This window comes from Oncorhynchus nerka, linkage group LG23, assembly GCF_034236695.1.
Source record: "Oncorhynchus nerka isolate Pitt River linkage group LG23, Oner_Uvic_2.0, whole genome shotgun sequence".
In the NCBI taxonomy this organism is placed as follows: Eukaryota; Metazoa; Chordata; class Actinopteri; order Salmoniformes; family Salmonidae; genus Oncorhynchus; species Oncorhynchus nerka.
Window position 1 is genome coordinate 42,422,116 of NC_088418.1, and position 27,109 is coordinate 42,449,224.

Below are 27,109 nucleotides of genomic sequence, written 5' to 3' on the forward strand. Positions count from 1 at the left end.
CACCAACGGCTGAGCTGCTACAACATCGAGGAGACATCGCCACACAAAACAGGGTGCAGTAAGCACACCTTTGAGCTGGGAAGGACCTGAGCTTTCCCTGTTGTCAGACTTGGTGGTTCCCGGGAAGTGTGACAGCCTACACAGTAGTCAGAATTGTTGTTGAAAAAGGTGGGCCTACAATCAAACATATAAATCAAATAAATAATGGAAGATTGTGTAAGAAACAATTCTTCTGCATTTTTTAAAATCTAGCATATAGTCATCATTATTGTACTTTTGGAGTGTTTTTAAAATTAATTACTAAACGGTTCTCTGTTCTTGGATATCTATGCTCTTGGCGGTTAACATTTCAAATTAGCAGACCTACAGGTGGGTACATATCCAGAAAGACAGGTCGACTACCCTGGTGTAAATAGAGTACAAATCAAGTTGGTCCGATTACACAGATCAGGTCAAATAGCTTTATTAGGGACATAAATAAGAATACAAGGTGGTCTATGTAACCTTCCTCAAAATGACAAAAGCACAGTGTAAAGGAAACATTATGAAAAAGTACTGAACTGATATCACAAAGACCAAGGAGAATTCACAATAAAAATAAATGGAGTATTTTTTTCTAATTGAGATCGAAATAAAGAATAAAGTACTGTGTAGCTGTGGAAAGCATTATCCTGTTATGTAAACATACTTGGTCAAAAATAAATGGAATTTTGCAGTGGTGAAATGGCAGTAGTTGTGTGTTGTAAGGTGCAGGAGTTTCCCTGCAATTCTTGCAGGTGCACCAGCGAGGTTGTCCTTAGTCCCTGAGATACAGTAGCTCTCCAGTACTCCTTCATGTCAAAGAAAACTCCTGGTAGACAGGAAATGGCCAGCTCCAGAACCTCTCCCGTTTCTTCAAAGAACAGCTCTTGCAATTTAGCCTGTAACGATAAGAAAAAAAGCAACATGAAATTACAGATTGCAGCCAAATGTTGTGTGATATGATTATGTTGTGAAGCAGGTCAACAGTACCACAGGTGAAAGATTTTACTAACCTTCATCTCAGCCAGCCTCTCTTCTTGCAATTGGGCAGACATTTCAAGGTGTTCCTGTCCAATTATTTCTGCAGCTCTGCCTGTGCCCCTGGATGGTCTGTGACTCTTCAAAACTGGAATCCTACGGAAAGATTATGTACGCCACTGTCATGACTCTCCTGTGAGGATCCGAAGGATCAGGTTACAGTGGGTCCGCTCTACAGCGCCCTCTCTCTCCCGCAGAGGGGGGGGTTGGATATGGACAGTTTTGGACATAAATACCTTTCAGAAACTCTGCCTTTGGGCTCTGCAGGATTGAAGGGAAAGAACACTTTTGTAGCAAAGACATTTTTCCTGCCAAAACTCCATCATCCAAAAGTAGAGAATGAAACAATACTTCTAATATAAAGAATGCTGGAAATGGTGGGGGGACTTAAAGAACAATCATGTCGAATTCGTTACTAATCTGTGATGTAACTAAGGACAGTAGAACAACATACCTGTATCTCTGAATGTGTATATTTCCCAGTTATCAGATTTACATCTACATTTTGTGGAATTAATATGATTAAATATGAAACCATTTGTGAGAAGATGAAATGTGATCTTAGCCTTCTAAATGAGAATGTTTTTTCATATCAAGTTTATCCAGTCAGTAACCACGCCCACGTGAGCACAGACATTATGCCAAACGTAATGGAACCACCCTTTTTCCAGAGTATATAAAGGGACCCATGACTAAATTCTCATTAGACCAGTACATTGACGGGTTGCTACTGGCATGTAAAATGGTTCTAGCTTTACCCTGAATAAACAACCATCGAGACCAGTATACGGAAGGTAGGCAGGACGTATCAAATGGTTAGACTCTACATTAGAACAGCGTGACAGACACTGTGAGCTGAAAGGTACAAAATGGTTAGAAGCTCTCAAAGAAGACTACACAGGAACATTCAGTCGGCAGCTGTTTAAGTACTTTAGTCTGCTAACTTGACCGAAGACAAGAAGACAAAACAATTTACTCTCACCATTCTAGATACCTTTATCAAACAACCATTGGTAGATCCGTTCTAACAGACACTCCGAAAACCAAGAAGCTGCCACAACAAAAGACATGGTAACCTCTGGTGGACAACCAGAGACTTACACGACCAGAGACTTTCTGTCGAATTACACCCCGTAGATGGGATCGAGTGTTTTCAACAGAGAGACAGCGAAGACATGCAAACATAAAGATGCGTGTTGCAATTATTTCAAATGAGCGGCCGTTCATGGGCAAAGTACTCACATTTCCATGAGCATAGTTTTCAGCTGTATGTATGATATTTTGAATTCTTTTGTCCCTCCCTTTCCCTCTTTTTTGAATCCGCCATTTTGTGTAACAAGCCGTCATATCGGTTTAGTTCGCTAGGGATCTTTCATTGCATCGTGTTAGTAACCAATAACTATACCGCATGTGTGTGTGTGTTTACGTATTTCTGTGTGATTATTTCGTTAGTTAGTAAATAAATAATTAAGCCAATTTGTATATCGCTGATTCATCATTTATATTGGGGTTCGTGCAGAATTTTGTGACTTTCAGAATGAGACTGATGAGGTAAATCATAATTAATTGATGACGATATATTTATGTCTTTAGAGTTAATTTGAGAAACAGTAACTTTTTCCATTGTGCCCCAAGATTGCTAATGACTTAATTTTTACATGAGTAATTAAACATAGTTAATTAATTTGATAAAATAATGTCATCGCATTTAATGATAGTAATGGCAAGACAGCCACAAATATTAGGATTGTATTTTAATGTTTACCACATGGTCTTTTATATATAACCAATAAGGATTTTCATGCAGAAGAGTTGAGTATAACACACACAATATCTTCATAGCCATAGCTCTCTAGAATCAAGGGGCAATCCCAGCAATCTTGGCATTCTCTCAACCAGCTTACCTTGAATGCTTTTCCAACAGTATTGAAAGAGGTCTCACATATGCTGAGCACTTGTTGGATGCTTTTCCTTCACTCTGCAGTACAACTTTTCCCAAACCATCTCAATTGGGTTAAGGTTGGGTGATTGTGGAGGCCAGGTCATCTGATACAGCACCCCATTACTCTCCTTCTTGGTCAAATAGCCCTTACACAGCCTGGAGGTGTGTTGGGTCATTGTCCTGTTGAAAAAAAAATGATAGTCCCACTAAGTGCAAACCCGATGGGATGGCGTATCGCTGCAGAATACTGTGATAGCCATGCTGGTTAAGTGTGCCTTGAATGTCTTCACTATTATTCCACAATGTGGAAAATAGTAGAAGTTAAGAAAAACCATTGAATGAGAAGATGTGTCCAGACTTTTGACTGGTACTGTATATTTATTTATTATGAACTGTACCCAGACCTCACCCAATGTTATCTAAAGTTGTCCAAGATTAAACAGTGCTGATAATTTCATTTTGGATAGCTATCTTAATTTAACAGCCATGATTTTGTCTATATGTTAAAATAACCAAACCGTTTCATAACAAATAATTTGTGAAACTATGATGTGATGTATGACAGGATTGGATGTTGCATGCGATTTCAATTTTTGTTTGAGCTGCTTTATGTGTAAGCACATTTGTTTGAGCTCTTACTGCAACACTGAGTAGGCATTTTGCTTGACATAAGCGTTTAAAAGAGCTGTCAGCCAAGGTGATCTGGTTCCCCTCTCACTCAATCTGTTAGCTCCCTGCCTACTCAGCTTCTCTTTTTAGTAAATGTTCTCAAATAATCAGAAAAAAATAGTATGGATGATATTTTGGTAACTCCAAAGGCTATTTTAGATGGGAATCAGGATGACTGTGTGGGACCTTTTAAGAAGAACTGGAGGAGTTCCTCCTTCGTTCCTGAGTAATCAGCTGCCTGTGCCCTGCATTGTGAAATGTCTGAAGCTTTAGGCAAAGTTGTATGTTGTGCTGCTATATCCACTCTCTTTGTGAGCAGAATCCTGAATGAGACAAATCTTTCGGGGAAAAAACACCACCATCTCCTATTTCTGTTACAGTGGGTGCTGTAAGAAGAAAGAGGGTTCCTCCATACAGTACAAAGAATAAAGCTACCTAAAACTCCCCAAAACAGTGAAAGGTTTTGCCCTATTAATCTTCATGTTCGTTCTTCAATACTTCACAGTTCATTTATATGAGCTAAGTTTATTTTTTACTCTTCCCTCTGATTAAGTTAACTGAAGCGAAAGCAACTAGCGCAACAACAGAAGGTGAGAGGAAAAAAAAGAGAGAAAAGCCATTTGCTATTCATTACCCTGAGTTTTGTACTCCAAATAATGTACAACCAGCACCAGTGAGCTTGGCAGTGCGGTAATGCTCTGCTCTTTGTCTCATGTGTGGATAACTAACTAACTACGGCTGCAGTAAGACTACACAGCTCCAGCCCTGGCTCTGTAGTCTTTGGATCTATCTCTCTGGCTGCCAGCTGGCCCTTTCATGTTGTCTTATCACAATGTCCCGAGAGAGTATACACAGCCTCTTCTCTCAGTTCTACACCCACTACCACCAACCACAGCCATTCATTCCTAGTCTGCTGGAGACATTGGATTCCTTGGCTACACAAGATCACATTTTGGAACAAAAAGAGCTAGTGGAGCGTTAATGAGGATAGGGGAGACGCTAGCGTCTCAACTGGCCAATTGCCAGGGGAAATGCAGAGCGCCAGATTCAAATAAAATGCTATAAAATTCAACTTTCATTAAATCACACATGTAAGATACTCAGTTAAAGCTACACTCGTTGTGAATCCAGCCAAGATGTTCAATTTTAGGGAAGAGAGATGGGGGAAAAAATACAATTCTGAACAGTTAGTCCTCGGGGTTTTGCCTGCTACATAAGTTCTGTTATACTCACAGACATGATTCAAACAGTTTTAGAAACTTCGGAGTGTTTTCTATCCAAATCTATGAATAATATGCATATCTTATATTCTTGGCATGAGTAGCAGGAAGTTGAAATTGGGCACGCTATTTATCCAAAAGTGAAAATGTTGCCCCCTATACCTTAAGATTAAGTCATACAGCAGATTCTCAATTGGATTGAGGTCTGGGATTTAAATGTTTCCCTTAACTTCTTATGGCTTGGGGATAGTATTTCGACGTCTGGATGAGAACTGTGCCCAAAGTAAACTGCCTGTTACTCAGGTCCAGAATCTTGGATAGAGAACCCTCTTAAGTTTCCAAAACTGTTAAAATAATGTCTGTGGGTATAACAGAACTGATATGGCAAGCGAAAACCTGAGGAAGTGGGATTTTGTTTGATGTGGGTATTTTCAATTGAATGCCTATAGAGTATCTAATGAGTTAGGACCCAAATTGCAGTTCCTATGGCTTCCATTAGATGTCAACAGTCTTTAGACATTGTTTCAGGCTTGTTTTCTGAAAAATGAAGAGGAATGAGACCTTTCTGTCAGTGGACTGTAGAATCATGCAGTGCTGGTTTGCGCGCGTGACCGAGTGCGGGCCCTTCATTGTTTTTCCATTCTATTGAATACGAATTTGTCCGGTTGAAATATTATTGATTATTTAGACAATTGAGAACCTGAGGATTAATTATAAACATTGTTTGACATGTTTCGACGAACTTTACCGTTAATATTAGGATGTATTCATCTGCATGTTTTGACCGCCTTTGGGCCAGTGGATTACTGAACAAAACATGCCAACAAAACTGGGTTTTTAGGATATAAAGAGGGACTTTATTGAACAAAATTAACATTTATTTTGTAGCTGGGACTCTTGTGACTGCAACCATATGAAGATCTTCAAAGGTAAGTGATTCATTTTATCGCTATTTCTGACATTTTTAATTCCTTTACTTGGTTGAAAAATGTTTGTATGCTTTTGTAAGCGGGGCGCTGTCCTCAGATAATCACATGGTGATCTTTCGCCGTAAAGCCTTTTTGAAATCTAACAAGACGTTAATCTTTAAGCCGATAAATAACACTTGTATTTCTTATGAATGTTTATTATGACTATTTCTGTATTTTGAATGTAGCGCTCTGCAATTTCACCGGATGTTGTTTAGGTGGGTTGCTAGCGGAACGCCTGCATCAGAAAGGTTAAACCACTTGAGTGTTGCTTTAGCAGTATGCTTAGGGTCAATGTCTTGCTGGAAGGTGAACCTCCGTCCCAGTCTCAAATCTCTGGAAGACAAACAGGTTTCCATCAAGATGTTCCCTGTATTTAGCTCCATCCATCACTCCTTCAATTCTGACCAGTTTCCCAGTCCATGCCAATGAAAAACGTCCCCACATCATGATGCTGCCACCAACATGCTTCACAGTGGGGATGTTGGGTTTGCATCAGACATAGCATTTTCCTTGAGCGCCAAGTCTATGACAAAAAGGCTTTTCAACAGTTTTTAACCCAGCCATAAGACTCCTGAAAGGGTAATCAAATGGCATTGTTGGAGTCAACAGAAATATGAAATTACATCATAAATATTCCCTTACCTTTGATGATCTTTCATCAGAATGCAGTGCAAGGAGTCCTAGTTACACAATAAATCGTTGTTTTGTTCAGTAATGTCCATTACTAGTGTCCAATTAGCTGCTTTTGCTAGCACAGTTAGTTCACATGTCCAAAAGCTGGCGCTGGTTCAGGCGAACTAGGACGGAAATTTCAAAAAGTTATATTCCAGTTCGAATAAACTGGTCAAACTAAGTAGAGAATCAATCTTCAGGATGTTATTTTCATATATATCCAATAACGTTCCAACCAGAGCATTCATTTTGTCTACAGAGTCATGGAACGCAGGCGATATCAACAGTAATGTGCACAACCTGGAACTGGCATTCTGACAGACCACTGACTCAATCCCCCCCATCCGGTCATACATCACACTAGAGGCTTCATTCCACGTTCTACTGACTGTTGACATCTAGTGGAAGGCGTAGGAAGTGCGAACATATCCATATCTTGTTTGGATGTGAATAGGCGATGACTTGAAATTCGACCAGCCCCAGAATTTCCACTTCCTGTTATACTCAGAGACATAATACAAACAGTTTTAGAACTTCAGCATGTTTTCTATCCAAGAGTAATAATAATATGCATATATTAGCATCTAGGACAGAGTAGGATGCAGTTCACTATGGGCATGCAATTCATCCAAAGTGAAAATGCTGCCCCCTATCCCTAACAGATTTTAAAGATTGCTGTACACCAGCAGAACCCATCCAACTTGAAGGAGCTGGAGCAGTTTTGTCTTGAAGAATGGGCAAAAATCCCAGTGGCTAGATCTACCAAGCTTATAGAACATACCCCAAGAGACTTGTAGCTGTAATTCCTGCAAAATGTGGCTCTACAAAGTATTGACTTTGGGGTTGTGAATAGTTTTGCATGTTCAAGTTCATTTTTTTGTGTCATATTTCTTGTTTGTTTCACCCCCCCCAAAAAAATATTTAGCATCTTCAAAGTGGTAGGCATGTTGTGTAAATCAAATGATACAAACCCTCCAAAAATCTATTTTTATTCCAGGTTGTAAGGCAAGAAAATAGGAAAAATGCCAGTCGGGTGAATACTTTGGCAAGCCACTGTAGAAATGTTTATCCCAATGTCACACATTGGCCCCATTATTTATAGAAAGACCCATATTGAACAAAATACTTGTAAATTGTATTAACTGCATTTATACTGCAAACCAGTTGCCAGCAAGTGATTGCAATTTGACATGCTAGTGATACAGTACTGTACATTTATGTACTGTCAGCATCAAGCTCTACTTGACTTGTACTTAAAACCTCTTGGTTGCCAGCAACATTTCCGGCTACGCTACCATATCTGTGAACATAAAAGAGATTGGCCACAGATTTATTGGCAAGAATAGATTTCTATACTTTGCTAAACGTCATTAACGTACAGTGTATTCAGAAAGTATTCAGACCCCTTGACTTTTTCCACATTTTTTTAGGTTACAGCCAGCCTTATTCAAAAATGGATTGAATAGTTTGTTTCCCTCATCAATCTACAAACAATACCCATAATGACAAAGCAAAAAACTTGAAATATCACATTTATGTAAGTATTCAGACCCTTTACTTTGTTGAAGCACCTTTGGCAGTGATTACAGTCTCGAGTCTTCTTGGGTATGACGCTACAAGCTTGGCACAACTATATTTGGGGAGTTTCTCCCATTCTTCTCTGCAGATCCTCTCAAGCTATGTCAGTTTGGATGGGGAGCATCGCGGCACAGCTATTATTTTTTTACCTTTATTTAACTAGGCAAGTCAGTTAAGAACAAATTCTTATTTTCAATGACGGCCTAGGAACAGTGGGTTAACTGCCTGGTCAGGGGCAGAACGACAGATTTGTACCTTGTCAGCTCGGGGATTTGAACTTGCAACCTTCCGGTTACTAGTCCAAGTACAGTGTTTCCTCCGACACATTGGTGAGGCTGGGTTCCGCGTTAAGTGTGCATTGTGTAAATAAGCAGGCGGGTTGCCTGGGTTGTGTCTCGACCTTCACCTCTCCCGAGGCCATACGGGAGTTGCAGCGATGGAATAAATAAATTAAATAATTCTGCCTTGAATTGAGTTCCCATGCAAAACTAGACAGATAGCTAACAACTAAGTCTTCAATGAAGATCCCAAGGCATGACTTTTCTTGAATGAATATATATATATAATATTAACTGCAAAATACAGAAAAGATTATACTTTAGTATTCAATTCACATCGACATACTGTAGTTGTACATTATACATTTCAAGTTGAAGTTGCATAAATACAAAGCACGTGCGAAGGTACCATGTATCTGGCATGATGCCAAACCATATATCTAATTGTTACTCATATGGTAATTGGCTAACTCCTTTAATTACTCTAATAATGTGCAACCACCTCTGTAAAATAACAAAGCATATAACACTAGAAACAGTAACAAACTTCAGTATTGTATGTTTTACAATTCGTTTACATGACGCATGAGCAAAGTAATACAGCTAACGGCATACATGAAAGGCAATGCAATTTGTGTGAGTAAACGCAACCAACTAACATTGATAAGTAAGCAATTTTATCATTAACAAGCAATATGCTTGAATCTTACTTACAAACAAATATTTTACGAGGCTGAAGCGTGACAAGAAATACCTGCACTGATAGACCTGCACCGTAGCGTTGTTTTTAGCTGCTTCTATGCGTGCAGAAAGAATTCTCTTCCGCACAGTCTTTCGAAGTACCAGAACGCTCTACTAGGGGGGCGATAAACACCATTGAACACAATGAAAATCCAATTTAACCACAGTAATAAAATAATCTGTTACCTTCTAACAGGATGGCAGCACAACAATTATTGAAAAAAATTGTGGATGGGTATAATTTGTATGCATAAAATGACTCCTTTAGACCTTCCTACATTTTATAAGATCTACAATTGCTGTAGATTGTAGTTTTTACAAAACTATAACTAAGCTACTGACAGGAGTTGTGACTGAAAACAATTTTCTGTGCTTCTCTAGTTGTAGCAGTGTTGTAAACGCTAACCTTTTCTTTCACAGCACTACTGGTGAAGACTTTAGATTTCTAAATGTTTCAAGTTAATGCTTTGATCCTTGTGTAGAGAAGGTCTGTGTACAACATTTGAAAAGGTCTTCTTGATGTAATTGATTCCTGATTTTCAAGTGAGGTAACACGTGTAGTAAGAATACCTGAACGGGAATTGAAATTTAGTAGTGAGAATTGAGTTGATTGATCTTTGGAGTTGAATTTTAACTGAACTGAAGAGTTGACTGCTGTTTAAGAAATGTATATGCAGTTAAATAACTAAACAAATGAGGAGGGGTAACCCATTAATTAATGTGTGGATGCACTCGATAACAGAATGATTGTGAATGAATGATTGCATAATGATGAACTGTTTAACACTGATGGCCACAAGATGGCGATGATGGACAAGATAAAGTGTACTCCTGAGGGTTGTAGGCACTTGACAAAAAGAAACAGTTGCTAACCTCTTCTCATTGTTTAGGTTTGCCCGGCCATTCTAAACCATTTAATCTATTTAATTTATTAAAACATTTATAAAAAAAAATGGTTTCCTGTCATCTGTCTTTATATAGGATCATAGGGGGAAGCAGCAGCCCGTTGCATACTACTCTAAGAGACTTGACAGTATGGTGCTAGGGTTGGTGAGAGGCAGAGTCAGCCTGTGCTGACATCGTGTCAATGTGCCCTTTAACCTTTAAAGTTCCTCATACTGTTCATGCTCTCATTTCACAGGCACGTACTGCTCACCTCATCCCAGCAAGGCTGCTCTATTACTAGAATGTGCTGTTAACAATGTCTCATGTCACACTGAAGTGCTGTACTGTCCTTAACCCTGCCATTTTTTTACCATCTGACGATGACGGTGAGCCCCATGATTGTGCTGTCCTGGTTGAACCAGGTCTGTAAGCTATGCACTGATTTATCTGACATGCCTTTAATGAATGCTGATTTGGAACTATTTGTTGATGGTTCCGCTCAAAAATCACGTCAAGGTGAACCATTAGTGGCTTATGCAGTAACTACAGCTGACACTACATTAGAAAGTGTTAAACCACCACCCAATCTGTCAGTTCAGGCTGAAAAATGGTTTGCTTTTACTAGAGTGTTTATTTAGGCTAAGAATAAAACTGTTACAATGTATACTGAAAGCAGGTATGCATTTGGTACACTCTGGAAGCAACGTGAGTTCCTCATCTGGTAAGACAATTTCACATTCTAAATTGGTTGAAAACTTGAGCGCTATTTTGTTGCACTTCCTGTCTCTGTTAAAACATGTTTTCTCTACAGGATATTTCTGATCTGCAAGCAGGTACAAGACCTGGTGGAAGTGAGAATGGCAAAATAAGGGTTCTTGGAACATGGCCAAGACCATGTGTCACAGGGGGGATTTGTAAAAATTGCACATGATTTTTTGGTTGCGGATTAAGTTTGTGCTAAGTGTGTCATTTTTATGACTAACAATGTAGGCAGAGTATGACTAAGACCGGATTGCCATAGATAACATTAAAGCCTCTGATGTACGTGCATGGACGCGTGCATCGTACCACTGGTTTAGCACCTCATGAAATACTCACATGAAGACACATGAGAATGCTAAACACCCCGTTCCAACAGAACAGGTTGACACTGATGGGTTGTGAGGATCAAATGGTAAGCTACTGTGCATTCTGAATTCTATTTTCCAAAGGGAGGACAGCTCCACAAATTGCAGCCAGGAGATTGGGTGGTCATTAAGGACCTCTGCATAAAGAATTGGCACCAACAGCACTGGACTGGTCCATTCCAGGTGCACCTGACGGTTGCAGGAAGGTTGATGTTGGTTCACACCAGCCACTGCAGGAAGGTCGACGTTGGTTCACACCAGCCACTGCAGGAAGGTGCCCCACAACCCAGACGAAGATGCACCAGCCGATGAATCATTTGTGACCCCAGTGGCCATGGGAGGACAAGGACCTGACTCAAGTCATCATGTTTGTTGCTTCGTGGTCAGTCTTCTCATTGCAGCTGTTGAATGGGCCCTGGGAGAAGTGGCCACAATGCAACTGAAGAGTATCAGCATAGTCCCACGACGGGACTTTAAGTAACAGCCGCTCCAGCTCGATCCAACCACAGGCTCAGGACGGGAGTCCAGCAAACAATAGCCACCCCATTGTTTAAGACGACGGAGATCGAGGAATCAACGTGATGATTGTCCTCTTTGCACAGATTAAGAGTTTACTTCTGTATAACTTTATTATGGTTTAAGTGATTCCCTTCAGAATGTTTTGCACCATGTGAAGTTGAAGTTAACTGGAAAGAAATAATTTAAATGCTAAATTGTTTGGACCGATTATGTGTTCATAACTGGTAACAAATCCCAGGCCAAATGTAATATTAACTGTTGCCATGGGCCAGAATGCAGTTTGTGAAGGATTAGCTGAGCTACCCTTTACTGCTGAAGACAGTGATGTTTGACCTGTTGCATACTTAGAAATGTGCCTGTTGTAGACAGAGGTTTGCTCTCACAAGGTCAACTCAGTGGGAGTGGAATATTGGCTGAACGCCCAGACTCTGTGATTGCCAGGTGTTCTCTCCTAAGCATCCGCACTCTGGGAGCAAACACTTTGCTGAGAAAGGATCCACTGGCTATCTATTATACCTAATCATCATAACTGTATATGGTATGTGTATAAGGTTAAAGGTTTTAACCCTTGTGTGCTGGTCATGTTTTTGTTATTCAGCCAATGTGATGGACCCACAACATTATTTGTTTTTTAAAACAATACAGTCGTAACAATTTACGTAAAAACACAATACTAAGATGTTCACTTATATCAATTACAAGCAGTAGGCAGCATACATGGTTAACATTTGCCAATTACCTCTGCTAGATCACGTTTATCAATAAAAGCGCTATTGGTCTTTTTTTGGGAAATGTTATCAAGACATGGGTGCAATAAATAATGTTTATCTTGAGCAAATATCAATGAAACAAGGTTTTCATCACTATTGATGTTTATTGCTTTGAACTGAACAAATTGGAAGGACAAATTGTACATACAGTGTTTTATGGAAATGATAAATGAGCCCCATTGGACACAAAATAAGGCCGGTCTACACACCACATGATGGACAGAGTTTTACTGTGTGTGTGTTGCAAATGTATTGCTTGCCCTTGATGCATGTGCACTGTCTTCCTGTCCTTCTTGGGTCCACACACATTGTAGTGCTTCTTCTTGTTGCTACCGGTTACAATCTAGAATGATGAAAACACTTAGTTCAGGAATTGGACTAGCATCTCATTCACTCACTCACTCACATATACAGTTACAGTCAGACACACACACATGCAACATCACTCATACTTATGTCCGGTATTGGAGTTGTTAGTTCTGTGGTTCGGGTGGTTCGGGTGGATGGGTCACCAGCATCCTTTCCCTGAATCCGCCTCACGATCCTTGGGAAATGTTGCCTCCTCTGGATTTGAGGTCTTACCAATACCTTGCCCAGCTCCTTGAGAAAGAGCCGTCTCCTCTGGAGCTTCCCTCTGTTCCAATCTGGTTCAACTCCGTCCAGATGACAACGCTCTACGCCGAGATGTCCAAGATGTAGATGAATATCACAAGTGGCCAGCGTAAGGGTTCTTCTGTTGCAGCTGTAGCCAGTCACCAGCTTGTCTAAATTATCCACCCCTCCATTTGTGCCATTGTAATCTATTATGATGTTCCTGGCCACATTCTCCCATCCCTATGTAGCGTACTCATGGCTACCACATTTTGCTATTCTTTGGCACGTAGGACACTATGGCTGTGTCGGCCGTGAATACAGATATAGAGGAATTGATAGGCCTGTTCCATGTATTCAACAGCTGAGGTGGAAGCACCGGCTTGTTTTTTCATACTGTACCTACCATCATCAGCTTCCTCTTGAGGAGCTCCTGTCCCAGCTTGTGCGAAGTAAAAAAGTTATTGCATGTGATGTTGTGGCCACTGAGTCTCTGTGTCTCTTCCAGGACAACCCGCATCCATTGGTTCTTCTCAGGGGCTCATCCATCTGGCTTCCCAGTATACACGTGCAAGTTCCACGCATATGATGAAGCAACATTACAGGCAGCCCAGATCTTGATTCCATATTTTGCAGGTTTAGACAGTATGTACTGCCTGAAAGGGCAGCGGCCCCTAAATGGCATAAGCAGCTCATCAACAGTAACGTTGGGCCCAGGGTTGTAAAACAGGGGAAGGCGGTCCGCCAAATTGTCCCACACTGATCTGATTGCAGCTAGCTTGTCTCTCTACCGCTGAAATGGTCTGGTGTCTCAGTTATCGACGCGGATAATCCTGGAAATAATTTGGAAGTACTCCAGAGATGTTGCACAGGAAAGGTCTCTACCAGTTTCCGCATCCCACCATGATTCTGTGGATTCCCCATTGGATCTGAAAACACCAGCAAGGATAAGAACCCCAAAGTATAAATGTATTTCCATCTCTCTACAAAAACACACCTTCCCTCCTAATTAGTTCAGTCCAGAATAATTTTTGGGATGGTGTCTGGGATGAACAGTTCAAAACAAGACTTTATAACCTGCACATGAATAACCACCGTCTGTGTCACCCCGGTTACATCCTTATCACATTGGCAGCCATGCAGGGCGGCTCATTCCTTGGGCAAGAAGATCATTCAATTTCACAATTTTTGACATCCATATTTTTCCTCCTGCAGGCTGCTGATGAGCTGGTTACTGACGGGCTGGTCCTGGGGCTGGCTGCTGATGGGCTAGTCCTGGCACTGGCTGAAGGTCAATCTCATCAACTTCTTCCAAATCACCGTCAGACTCTAAATTGACAGAAACATGATCCTCATATTTTGAAAAATCTTGATCTTCCAAAGTGGAAGACGTTCTCTCTGCAAAAATGATTTCTAAGGCCCTCTGAGCACAGATTATTTTTTTCCATACTGATTGATTGTGGTAAGGAGCCACACATACAAAGCTATTTATTTGTTGTGTCCCTCCCCAAATTTGCACCTGGCTGGGGAAGAGTGTGGAAAAATACTTTAACATTTTTTTTTTTACAGTGTATCGAAAGAATGTATTGAAATAATGTATTGTAATAACATTGTGCATGTTCCCTCAATACATTTTGTAGTTTCACACACTACAAAGGATAAAGAGTGCGAGAAAAGCGTGAGACAAGCAGACAGGCAGGGAGACAGACAGGTCATTGGTGCTATGTTGAAACAGCAGGCCCAGGGAGGAGGAAGACAGAGGGAGCACACAGAAAACCTTTTTTGCTTCATTTTTTACTTGTTTTCACCTACACACACACTTTAGTACCCAGTGTACCCGGACACCACATATGTAATATAAATGTGTAACAAGGTGCATAGTGTAAACTCAATGAAAATGTGTTATTTTTCTTTTTCACAGAAAATGAGCCAAAGCCAATGATAATTTTTAATTTAGTAAATATTGAAAATGGGTCCCACAGACCCGAACACCACACAACGTTTAAACTCAATTGCACAACAAATCAAATCAACATCAAATTAAATGTATTTATATAGCCCTTCGTACATCAGCTGATATCTCAAAGTGCTGTACAGAAACCCAGCCTAAAACCCCAAACAGCAAGCAATGCAGGTGTAGAAGCATGGTGCCTAGGAAAAACTCCATAGAAAGGCCAAAACCTAGGAAGAAACCTAGAGAGGAACCAGGCTATGTGGGGTGGCCAGTCCTCTTCTGGCTGTGCCGGGTGGAGATTATAACAGAACATGGCCAAGATGTTCAAATGTTCATAAATGACCAGCATGGTCCAATAATAATAAGGCAGAACAGTTGAAACTGGAGCAGCAGCACGGCCAGGTGGACTGGGGACAGCAAGGAGTCATCATGTCAGGTAGTCCTGAGGCATGGTCCAGGGCTCAGGTCCTCCGAGAGAGAGAAAGAAAGAGAGAAAGATCAGAGAGAGCACACTTAAATTCACACAGGACACCGAATAGGACAGGAGAAGTACTCCAGATATAACAAACTGACCCTAGCCCCGACACATAAACTACTGCAGCATAAATACTGGAGGCTGAGACAGGAGGGGTCAGGAGACACTGTGGCCGCATCCGAGACACCCCGGACAGGGCCAAACAGGAAGGATATAACCCCACCCACTTTGCCAAAGCACAGCCCCCACACCACTAGAGGGATACCTTCAACCACCAACTTACCATCCTGAGACAAGGCTGAGTATAGCCCACAAAGATCTCCGCCACGGCACAACCCAAGGGGAGGGGGGGGGGGGGGGACAGACAGACAGACAGACAGACAGGATGATCACATCAGTGACTCAACCCACTCAGGTGACGCACCCCTCCCAGGGACGGTATGAGAGAGCCCCAGTAAGCCAGTGACTCAGCCCCTGTAATAGGGTTAGAGGCAGAGAATCCCAGTGGAAAGAGGGGAACCGGCCAGGCAGAGACAGCAAGGAAGCCATTGACAAAGATAATGTGTTAGTATGAGAAAGTCCTCCTACAATGTTTCATATTCTGCATAGTTGAAGTTTTGCTATGATTATGACATAATTGGCTTACATTATTCATTTTTACTTACATGCTTACTATTAGGTTGAGATTAATCTCAAAAGGGAGGAATATCGTGGCAAAATTGCAAACTTTCTTATGCACATGCTCTGTATGAGTCTTAAACCTGTTCATTTCCATTGTCGGTTTGAAGGTCTTGTAATAAGAATCTGGTAGTTTTCCACTCTGCCTCTGTTCACACGGCCAAGACAAAAACACTCTGAGTGAACACAGTTTTTCGGTCCATCCTGTTCTTTTTGCAAATTTCAAGGGCACAGTCTGTGGAGATATGAAGAAAACAAAGGCTAGCTTGAGCAGAAAAGAGTAATGGACCTGGAGTTATAACTTGTTCGTGCGCTATGATCCCGATACATATGATGAACACAAGGTACCTCTTGAGGCCCAGATCTGCCGGGGAGGGGTGGAACCAGCCATGACTAAGCATTTTTAGGTCTACTATAACACCTCTGTATTGTCTGTAACATTGGGCTCTCAACAATCACCTACAGGTGGTCGTTGACCAGCTCCATTATTGCAATAATGAATCAATATGTAAGTATATCTAAGTATTATTGTTTGAAGAATCTGCAGTCTCTCTTCCTTTTGATTAGAATTTCCATGACATGTCAGATCATAAACTATGAAGTCCAATAAACATTCCTTGGATTTTTGAGATAGAATTGTGATTAGGCATATATCTGGGGAAGGGTATAAAACTATTTCTACAGTGATGATAATTTCCAAGAGCACAGTGTTCTCCATCATTGGGAAATTTAAAAAAAAATATTGAACTACCCAGACTTTGCCTAGAGCTGGCCGTCCAAACTGGCAAGAATGACCTTGGTCAGGGAGGTGATCAAGAACCCAATGACCACTCTGGCAGAGATGAGAGAACCTGCCAGAAAGACAACAGTCTCTACAGCACTTCACCAATCTGGGCTTTACATTTTAGCAGACACTCTTAACCAGAGTGACAGACATGAGCAATAAGGGTTAAGTGCCTTGTTCAAGGGCACATTGACAGTGTCTTGTCAGCTCAGGGATTTGAACCAGCATCCTTTCAGTCAATGGCCCAACAGCTAGGCTACCTGCCACCCAGGCTTTATGGGAGAGTAGCCAGATGGAAGCCATGTGAAAGACTGAGATCATAAGGCAAAATATGTGGTATGATGAAACAAAAATGTAACTCTTTGGCCATCATTATCATATTTCCCAGCATGCTCCATTAAAGGTTGACTTTTAGAATTGTTTGGTTCAATATCAATGTTTTTGCATGTACATTGATTCATTCATCTTTTACTAATATGTAAATAACATACATTTTTCTACACTAATCCAATCTGTTACTTGGTTTTACTGAAATGGTCGTTCAGGTTTAGATGCTTTAGATCGTCTTATATCTTACACTTTCAAACACATCATTCATTCTGAATGCAGGTTGTTGGCATTGGGGAAGTGCTATCTTTTTTTATTTCCTCAAACAAAGTTTGTACCAACCGATGTAGCCAATTGAATAGTGGATTATTATAAAACATGCAGAAAATGTATCTTCCAATTGCAGTGTCTGCCTATATTCTCAATAATATTTTTATTTCAAAATAGGCCGTCATCACTGTCAATCGTTTTACTGGTGAAACGTCAAAACTGCATCTCCATGCCATTCATTGATTGATCTCGATCAGGTTCATGGGAAAATGCATTTAGATCTTCTTGAATTAATGTTTTGTGAGTGAATAAGAGCAGATGGGATTGACAAACTATTAGCCTTTTTTAACAATTATATATCCTTCATAGTGGTGTGCTATTTGGAGATTTGGCAGATTTTTGGGGGAGACTACAGTGCCATTGGAAAGTATTCGGACCCCTTGACTTTTTCCACATTTTCTTACATTAGAGCCTTATTCTAAAATGGATTAAATATTTTTTTCTCTCACCAATCTGCATACAATATCCCATAATGACAAAGCAAAAATAGGAAATATCACATTTACATAGGTATTCCGACCCTTTCCACAGTACTTTGTTGAAGCACCTTTAGCAGCGATTACAGCCTTGGGTATGACGCTACAAACTTGGCACACCTGTATTTGTGGAGTTTTTACCATTCTTCTATGCAGATCCTCTCAGGCTCTGTCAGGTTGGATGGGAAGTGTGGTGGAGCAGCTATTTTCAGGTCTCTCCTGAGATGTTCGATCAGGTTCATGTCCGGAATCTGACATTGAGCCTTGTCCCAAAGCCACGCCTGCGTTGTCTTGGCTGTGTGGTTAGGGTCGTTGCCCAGTTCGAAGGTGGTCATTTTCCCCAGTCTGAGGTTCTGAGCGCTCTGGAGCAGGTTTCCATCTAGGATCTCTCTGTACTTTGCTCTGTTCATCATTCCCTCAATTCTGACTAGTCTCCCAGTCCCTGCCACTGAAAAACATGTTTGCACTGTGGGGGGGTGGGGGGGGGTGGATCCTTGGAGTTTTACGAACATAAAGGCAGATAATGATTTTCAATTGGCCACAGTGGTCAAGCCTTCAACAGGCCCCCACAGTGCAAACATGTAGCCTACATAGTTCTACATCATTCTTGCCAGCACCAGAGAGAAGACAGGGTAGAAACCATTTACCTTCCATTCATAGTTATTTGGTTTGTCGTTCTATCGTTTTTCATGTCATTTGTGGTAATGAATCATAATTTAGTTTGACCAGGTCCTTGTATTCTCAAATTGAAAAAAAGTGATGGAGCGCTGCTTCTCCACACTCCGGCAGCGTTACTCCCCTGGTTGCTGGTGTATTGTATGGTTGCTGGTGTATTGTATGGTTGCTGGTGTATTGTATGGTTGCTGGTGTATTGTATGGTTGCTGGTGTATTGTATGGTTGCTGGTGTATTGTATCGACTTGACTTCGACTCACGGGAATCATTTACTTGTACTTTATTCTTGGTCCCCCAAGCACAGCCTCCCTCCCTTCCTCACGTGACTCCTAGTGCCCCACTGGTATTGCACCACTATGTGCCGCTAATACACCACATCCCTCAACTTCTTAGACGTTTGACTAACCATTATGAAAACACATCTCCAATCTGCATTATAATGTAACAAAAAAATGATCTTGTATACAGTATTAACATATTTTCCAACAACAACATACTGTATATTCTACTTTCTTTAACCAACCATAACACTGGTTACATTGCTGGAACTTTTGTGAACAATGCTAATTTGACAATAATTCTTGACAGAACTTTTCTGTGAAGGCTAGTGTTAGACTGCCCTGCCAATCAGACTTTGCCAGAGATGATTCTGCTCCCTTTTAGCAACATGTCTAATACAGTCCTTCAGAAATCACAACTTGTTGTCTGAGTCGAGGCTGTAGTTGAATGGCCTCGTCAGGTGAAGGCACTTGTCTAGGCAGTGTGTCAGGCTCGGCCTGGTCAGTGTCTCTGTCACTTGTAGTCTATTGTCCTGACTGTGGTTGTATCCACAGTTTCACAAAAGAAACATGTCGCATGGCCCTCTTGCTATTCCCTTCCAGGACAACCGAGTTATCCTTCCTGTCCTCGACGGTGTATGGCCCTGGTTTGATGGTAGTTGACTACTTGAAAAGGAGGAAGGGAAGGTACACAATGGTAGATTTTGGTAGACAGGAGGTGCTCTGTGGTATAAAAGGGGTAAATTGGTCATCAAAAAGAAAGGAGGACCAAGTCACTCTTCATATAATTAATTAAAATGCATTTATTTGTATGTTCAATGGAAAAAGTTAAAACTCTGACGCGTTTCGGCTGCATGACCTTCATCAGGGAGTACAAAGAAATGATAATACATGGTCCTCTTTTGAACAGCGTTTTCCCAATCCGCCCTGATTTGAAGAGGGAGTGGTTACAGCAATCATTGGACAACCACGTAGTAAGCAATACTTTACACGTTAAAAACTGAAATACTGTAAATATGTTATCAAAAAATGCAACGCCAAGCTAGAAGCATCAGAACCCATAGAAAAGGTAGTTCCAACCTTGAATATGACTATGAAAAGTGCCAGGAACAGGAGAGCCTTCTACTCTATAGTAGCCTAAAACACTGCAAACATGGACAACAGTCTAAACATACAGTGGCAAGAAAAAGTGGCAAGAAGTGCTTGTGAGGTGAATTCGAACTAGAACTGCCCACGTCCTCCATCCTACGTGACCGCTATGAAGTAAAATAGAGCCAAGCTTTTTGGCCGGGGGACTCTATTTGGCATACCAGGTCCATGGTGTTTAATAAGAGATCAAGTTGCTTACAAAAGGGGGACAAATGATAGACTTTACTAGATGATCCTTGTCATTGGAAAATACTCACCTTCATGTTTACAAAGTCAAAATCTCCATGAACATAATCTCACTCCCATGGTCTACAGTGGCAACAAAAAGTACGTGAACCCTTTGGAAATACCTGGATTTCTGCATAAATTGGTCATAAAATCTGATTTCATCTTCATCTAAGTCACAACAATAGACAAACACAGTCTGCTTAAACTAACAACACACAAACAATGATATGTTTATGTCTTTATTGAACACACTGTGTAAACATTCACAGTGCAGGTTGAAAATAATATGTGACCCCTTGGATTTAATAACAGGTTGACCCTCCTTTGGCAGCAATAACCTCAACCAAACGTTTGCTGTAGTTGCGGATCAGACCTGCACACAACGGCCACGAAGAATTTTGGACCGTTCCTCTTCACAAAACTGTTTCACTTCAGCAATATTCTTGGGATGTCTGGTGTGAACTGCTCTCTTGAGGTCATGCCACAGCATCTCAATCTGGTCGAGGTCAGGACTCATATTTTCTTCTGTTGAAGCCATTCTGTTGTTGATTTACCTGTGTATTTGGGTCGTTGTCTTGGTGCATCACCCAACTTCTGTTGAGCTTCAATTGGTGGACAGACAGCCTAACACTCTCCTGCAAAATGTCTTGATAAATATGGGAGATTTTCTTTCAGGTGATGATAGGAAGCTGTCCAGGCCCTGAGGCAGCAAAGCAGCCCCAAACCATGATGCTCCCACCACCATACTTTACAGTTGAGATGAGGTTTTGATGTTGGTGTGCTGTTTTGCTGTTTTTCTCTACATGTAGTGTTGTGTGTTCTTTCCAAACATCTTAACTGTAGTTTCTGTAGTTTCATCTGTCCACAGAATATTTTGCCAGTAGCGCTGTGGAACATCCAGCTGCACTTTTGCAAACTTCAAACATGCAGCAATGTTTTTTTTTGGACAGCAGTGGCTTCTTCCGCGGTGTCCTCCCATTAACACGATTCTTGTTTAGTGTTTTACGTATTGTAGATTCATCATCAGAGATGTTAGCATGTTCCAGAGATCTCTGTATGTCTTTAGCTGACACTAAGATTCTTCTTAACCTCAATGAGCATTCTGCACTGTCCTCTTGTAGTCATCTTTGCAGGATGGCCACTCCTAGGGAGAGTAGCAACAGTGCTGATTTTTTTACATTTACAGAAATCATGTCTTATGTGGACTGATGAAAGGACTGATGAACATCAAGGCTTTTAGAGATACTTTTGTAACCCTTTCCAGCTTTATGCAAGTCAACAATTCTTAATCTTAGGTCTTCTGTGAGCTCTTTTGTTCAAGGCATGATTCACATCAAGCAATGCTTCTTGTGAATAACAAACTCTAATTTTGTGAGTGTTGTTTATAGGGCAAGGCAGCTCTAAACAACATCCCCAATCTCGTCTCATTGATTGGACTCCAGGTTAGCTGACTCCTGACTCCAATTAGATTTTAGAGATGTCATTAGCCTAGGGGTTCACATACATTCCAACCTACACTGTGAATGTTTAAATGATGTATTCAATATAGACAAAAAAAATACAATAATTTGTGTGTTATTAGCACACTATGTTTATTTATTGTTGTGACTTAGATGAAGACCAGAACAGATTTGATTACTAATTTATGCAGAAGTCCAGGTAATTCCAAAGGGTGCGCAAACTTTTTCTTGCCACTGTAGCTGAGGGCAATAGAGCAAAAATGTCCACTAGATGGCAGCAAGTAGAGCTATCACGAACCTGCAGGAAAGGTGAGAAGTCCATATCTTCCTTTAAACCAGGGTGCTTAGTGCCCTGTAGTTTGTAAATCCCAAAACTTTCCCTTTCAACTGTTTAAGACATTTTCTAATTGAGACCGGAACAATACCCATAGCTTGTAGGGAGGCAGGGTTACTATGGTGTAAGGACTTGTAGTGCCTTGCCATGGGGTAGTATTCTTTGCCTACCCATATGGCATACTTGTGTTCTGCTAAGTGGTCTTGAAGGCGACTCTTTGTTCGTTCAATGTAGAACACCTTGTACTGTGGACATTCCAATCTGTAGATGACATGAGTGGTTTTGCAGTTAATGAAATGCTTGACTCGATACTCTATTTTAGAAGCTGTGTCAACAAAAAAACGTTTCTGTGCAATATTTCTGCAATGGTTGCATTTAAAAGAGCCTTTGGGGTTGTGGTCTAGCCAAGTTCTTTGAGAGTGTCCAGGAAGATCGCTGTGGACTAATTTGTCATTTAGGGTACGACATCTCTTAAAGCTTATGACTGGTGGCTCTGGGAAGACTTGGCGTAGCGTATTACTTTGGATCGTTCCTAAGTTATTTTTAATGATTATTTTAATGTTTTCTGCTTCAGTGCTGTATGTTGTACCAAAGTACGCTCTCTCTGAGGAATCACGAGGTGCTCTCCTTCACAACAAGTTCTCTCTGTCAAGTCGTCCGGCCCTTATACCTGCATATTTCAGTACCCGAGAGCTGTAGTCCCGATTCAATAAGCAATTATCCAATTCAGCAGATTTGACACTGTAGTCTCTTTCCTGATCGCAACTTCTGCGGACTCTTTGGAATTGGCCATATGGAATGTTTTCTTTTAGCATTTTGGAGTGGAAACTGTCTGCCCATCTATAGGATTCCTAAAGATTGATGTGAGCAAACTACCTTTGTCATTTTTACTGATGTCAAGGTCCAAAAAGTAATGTTATCCTTGCTGTACTCCATAGTTAGTTTGATGTTAGGGTTAATGTTGTTAAGGTATTGGTGGAAGGAAATAAGTTCATCTTCTGAGCCGGACCAAAACAGGCAAACATGATCAATATACTGTCCCCACCATATAATCCACTCAAAGAACTGGTTTTTAGAAGGATCCAAAATGAAGCCATTTTCCCATTTACCTAAGTACAAACCAACGTAGGAAACGCTGTAGCAAGCTCCCATGGCACATCTTTCTGACTTGTTTAAAAATACGGCCCTGAAAAACAAATATATTATTATTAAGAGTCCGTTCAGTCAGTGAGACAATTCATTCTGTTGAAGGCATCAGTCTCAGGCCAGGCACTCAAGAAATTGTGCATAGCTGCCAATCCTTGTTCATGTTCAATGGTGGTGTATAGAGACTCCACATCCATGGTGAGAAAAAAAGGAAACTGTACCTATATTGTTCAATTCCTTAATTTTGTTCAACACATCTGTGGTATCTTGAAGACAGGCTGGGAGTGACGTCAGAAAAGGCTTAATAAAGTAATCAATGTACTTAGAGATGGGTTCTGTCTGAATTTCATTACCACTAATGACTGGTCTGCCTGGTCTGTGGTGTTTTCAAGATTCTTGTGGACTTTTGGAAGAAGATCAAGCCATACGCAGACTGTCATTGAAAATACATTTGAACTCATTGTCTGAAATGTAGCCACACTCCCTCAAATCAGGGCTGATTGTTCAAAAGAGGACATTGTAATATCATTACTTTGTACTCCCCGCCGAAGGCCATCCATTGTACATGCCATACAAATAAAGGCGTTTTAATGAATTATATGAAAAGTGCCTTGGTCCTCCTTTATTTTTGTAGTTGACTAATTGTTCTGCTTTGGTTGCTGTAGCAGTAGCTTGTCACCATGTTGGATTGTGCTTTCAGTTGCTCTCCTAGATCTGTCTGCATTCTGTCGGCCCTTCTCCTTCCTTTCGGCATCAGCAAGACAAATAGCATTGTTGTGTGGTTCAGCTCCTGGCTGCATGTTGGCTGACAGCTCTTGCAGTTTGGTTCTAATTTGGCAGTTGAACAATAGTTCAGGTGGACTGCGGTCTGTGACTGAATGTGTTTCACTCCTGTAGGCCACGAGAAACATCTGTAGTTCCTTCCCTTCCCCCAATCCTTCCCTTCTGATTGAGCGGCGCAAATTGCTTTGACAAGCGTCGTTCAGCTTCATCGTTGGCCTGAAGCTAGTATGGAGTGAAGCGGCGGTGTCGGATCCCGTTTGTCGGATCACTTGCGGTGAGAGGAGCGCAATTATCCATCACAATAGACTCAGGATACCCATGGACTGCAAACATCACCCTTAGGCGTTTGATTATATTGGCGGTGGTGATGCGGGATACTTTAGGATACTCACATCAACCCATCTTTTTTTTATCTGTATTTATTCAACCTTTATTTAACTAAGACCGTCAGTTAAGAACACATTCTTTATTCACAATGACGGCCTACCAGAAGGGAAAAATGCCTCCTGCGGGGACCGGGGCTGGGATTAAACATTTAAAATCAAATAAAAATATAGGACGAAACACACATCACGACAAAAGAAACACCACCACACTACATAAAGAGAGACATAAGACAACAACATAGCATGGCAGCAACAAGTGAAAACACAGCATGGTAGCAACACAACATGGCAACACAACATGGCAGCGGCACAACATTGTAGCAGCACAAAACATGGTACAAACATGCACAGACAAGAATACAAAGTGCAAGAAGGTAGAGACAACAATACATCACATGAAGCAGCCACAGCTGTCAGTAAGAGTGTCCATGGTTGAGTCTTTGAATGAAGAGAATGAATGAATGAAGAGATGGAGATATAACAGTCCAGTTTGAGTGTTTTTTGCAGCTCGTTCCAGTCGCGAGCTGCAGCGAACTGAAAAGAGGAGCGACCCAGGGATGTGTGTGCTTTGGGGACCTTTAACAGAATGTGACTGGCAGAACATGTGTTGTATGTGGAGGATGAGGGCTGCAGTAGGTATCTCAGATATGGGGGAGTGAGGCCTAAGAGGGTTTTATAAATAAGCATCAACCAGTGGGTTTTGCGACAGGTATACAGAGATTACCAGTTTACAGAGGAGTATAGAGTGCAGTGATGTGTCCTATAATGCGCATTGGTGGCAAATCTGATGGCCGAATGGTAAAGAACATCCAGCAGCTCGAGAGCATCCTTATCTGCCAATCTATAAATTACGTCTCCATAATCTAGCATGGGTAGGATGGTCAAAGTGGCACTGTTTCTGACTCAAGATAGCCCCTAGCCCCACTGGACAAGCATCCACAATCACGTGTGTCTCCATGCATTTTGATTGAAGTGGGCCATGTTGTGCGAACTGACCAGTGTGTTCTTCAGCGTGTTGAATGATGATTGTTGTTCATCTCCCCATCCCCATTTGATTGATGCTTTTGTGAGTCTTTCTCAGCGGTCCGGATGTGGTTACCAGATTAGGGATAAATCTGCCACAGTAGTTTACTGGTCCTAAGAAACGCTTCCACCTTTGACTGTGCTGCCTCTGATGCCGTTCTTCGAGAGAACGTGGCCCATCAGTCGGAATTCAAATTTGTCACGGTTGAGGGTGAGCCTCCTCTCCTGCAGTCATCTCAGGCCTTGGTGTAGTCGTTTGTTGTGTTCTTACCAAACATAATGATATCACCTGAGATGTTGTGGACCCCCTCGATGCCTTGTAGGACTTTGTGGATGATGTGCTGATATGTCTCTGGAGCAGAGGAAGACACCTAACATTAGTCTCTTGTAGCTGCGCAAACTTTTGTGTCACATGTGGTCAGTTAATGAGACTCGGGTTTCAGTTCGATCTGATGATTTTCCCCACTTTAGGTCCAGTTTTGAGAAGACCCCGGCTCCTGACATGTCCTCCAGGATCTCGACAATGGTGGGGATGGGGTGTCGCTCCCGCACAACAGCTTCATTTGTTCTACAAAATTCAACACATACTCTGATGTAATTGGTTTGTAGGTCGATTCCCTTTGTCAATAACATCCATGTTCTCTTCCTCGTTCATCTTCTGTTCAAATAGCTTCCTGACACTGAATGGTATTCTGCGTACTGGCTGTGCCACAGGTGTGACAGTCTTTCAGTGAACCCAGCCCTATGAAACATTATTTCGTATTCCTCCTGAATTGCAGCTTTGAATATCTGTGTGTCAACCACTTGGACTGAATTCATATGTGCCTTCAGCAACTGCTGATTTCTTTCCCAGTACAGAGGTCTGTGCATCTTTTATGACTTGAATGTCTGCAGTGACTCATTCAGAACTAACAACTGCTGTAATGTTGACAGTGAAAAGGCCCTCAATTGCTAAAGGTTGTGTTGAACCATATGTGTGAAGCGCCTTGGATGTTGGTTTCAATTGCACATTGCATTTGGTCTGCAAATGACTGAATGTTGCTGAGCCCACCATATTACAGCTAGCCCCCAGAGTCAATGTTAACCGGCTGGCCATTGTGAATGCGTTCATCATTGTCATGGTCTGTTTTGTCATTTTGTATAGCAGGTGTGTTTGTGACTTGATTTACATTCAGTTTTGTGTGATAGAACATGCCTGTTCAGTATGGCTCTCCTGACCACATCTGAAGCATTTAATAACAGCTTGGTCATCATTAGATGGCTTGCCTTTGTTTTTATTTGGAACATATTGTTTTCCTTGTCTCTCTATTTTGTTCCTTTCCCGTCTGGGTTGTTTTTGTTCACTTTTCCCCGTTGAATTGTATTGACATTTATTCTTTCCATTCTGGCCGCCTGCTGGTCAACAACCTCCATTGCTCTTGCAATATCCATTAGAGCGGTGAGAGTGTGGTGCGTCTCGCGCAAAAGCCGTTTGCGGAAGACATTTGAGTGACACTCATCAATCCCTTGGTCCCTCATCCCTCGTCTTTGAAATCTCCATAATCACATGTAGCAGACAACTTTTTCAGTCTGCTCACAAACGTGTCCACGGATTCCCCCCTG

The 27,109-nt window shown here is 41.3% G+C and overlaps 1 long non-coding RNA gene across 1 annotated transcript; it reads right to left on the reverse strand.

Moving 5' to 3' along the window:
- Positions 1 to 447: 447 nt before the first annotated feature.
- On the reverse strand, positions 448 to 8,712 carry LOC115106240 (uncharacterized). Its single transcript, XR_010460718.1, has 4 exons — positions 6,504 to 8,712; positions 2,964 to 3,181; positions 1,035 to 1,155; positions 448 to 920 (listed from the first exon to the last, which is right to left on the reverse strand). It is a non-coding gene; the product is annotated as an uncharacterized LOC115106240 (long non-coding RNA).
- Positions 8,713 to 27,109: the final 18,397 nt, after the last annotated feature.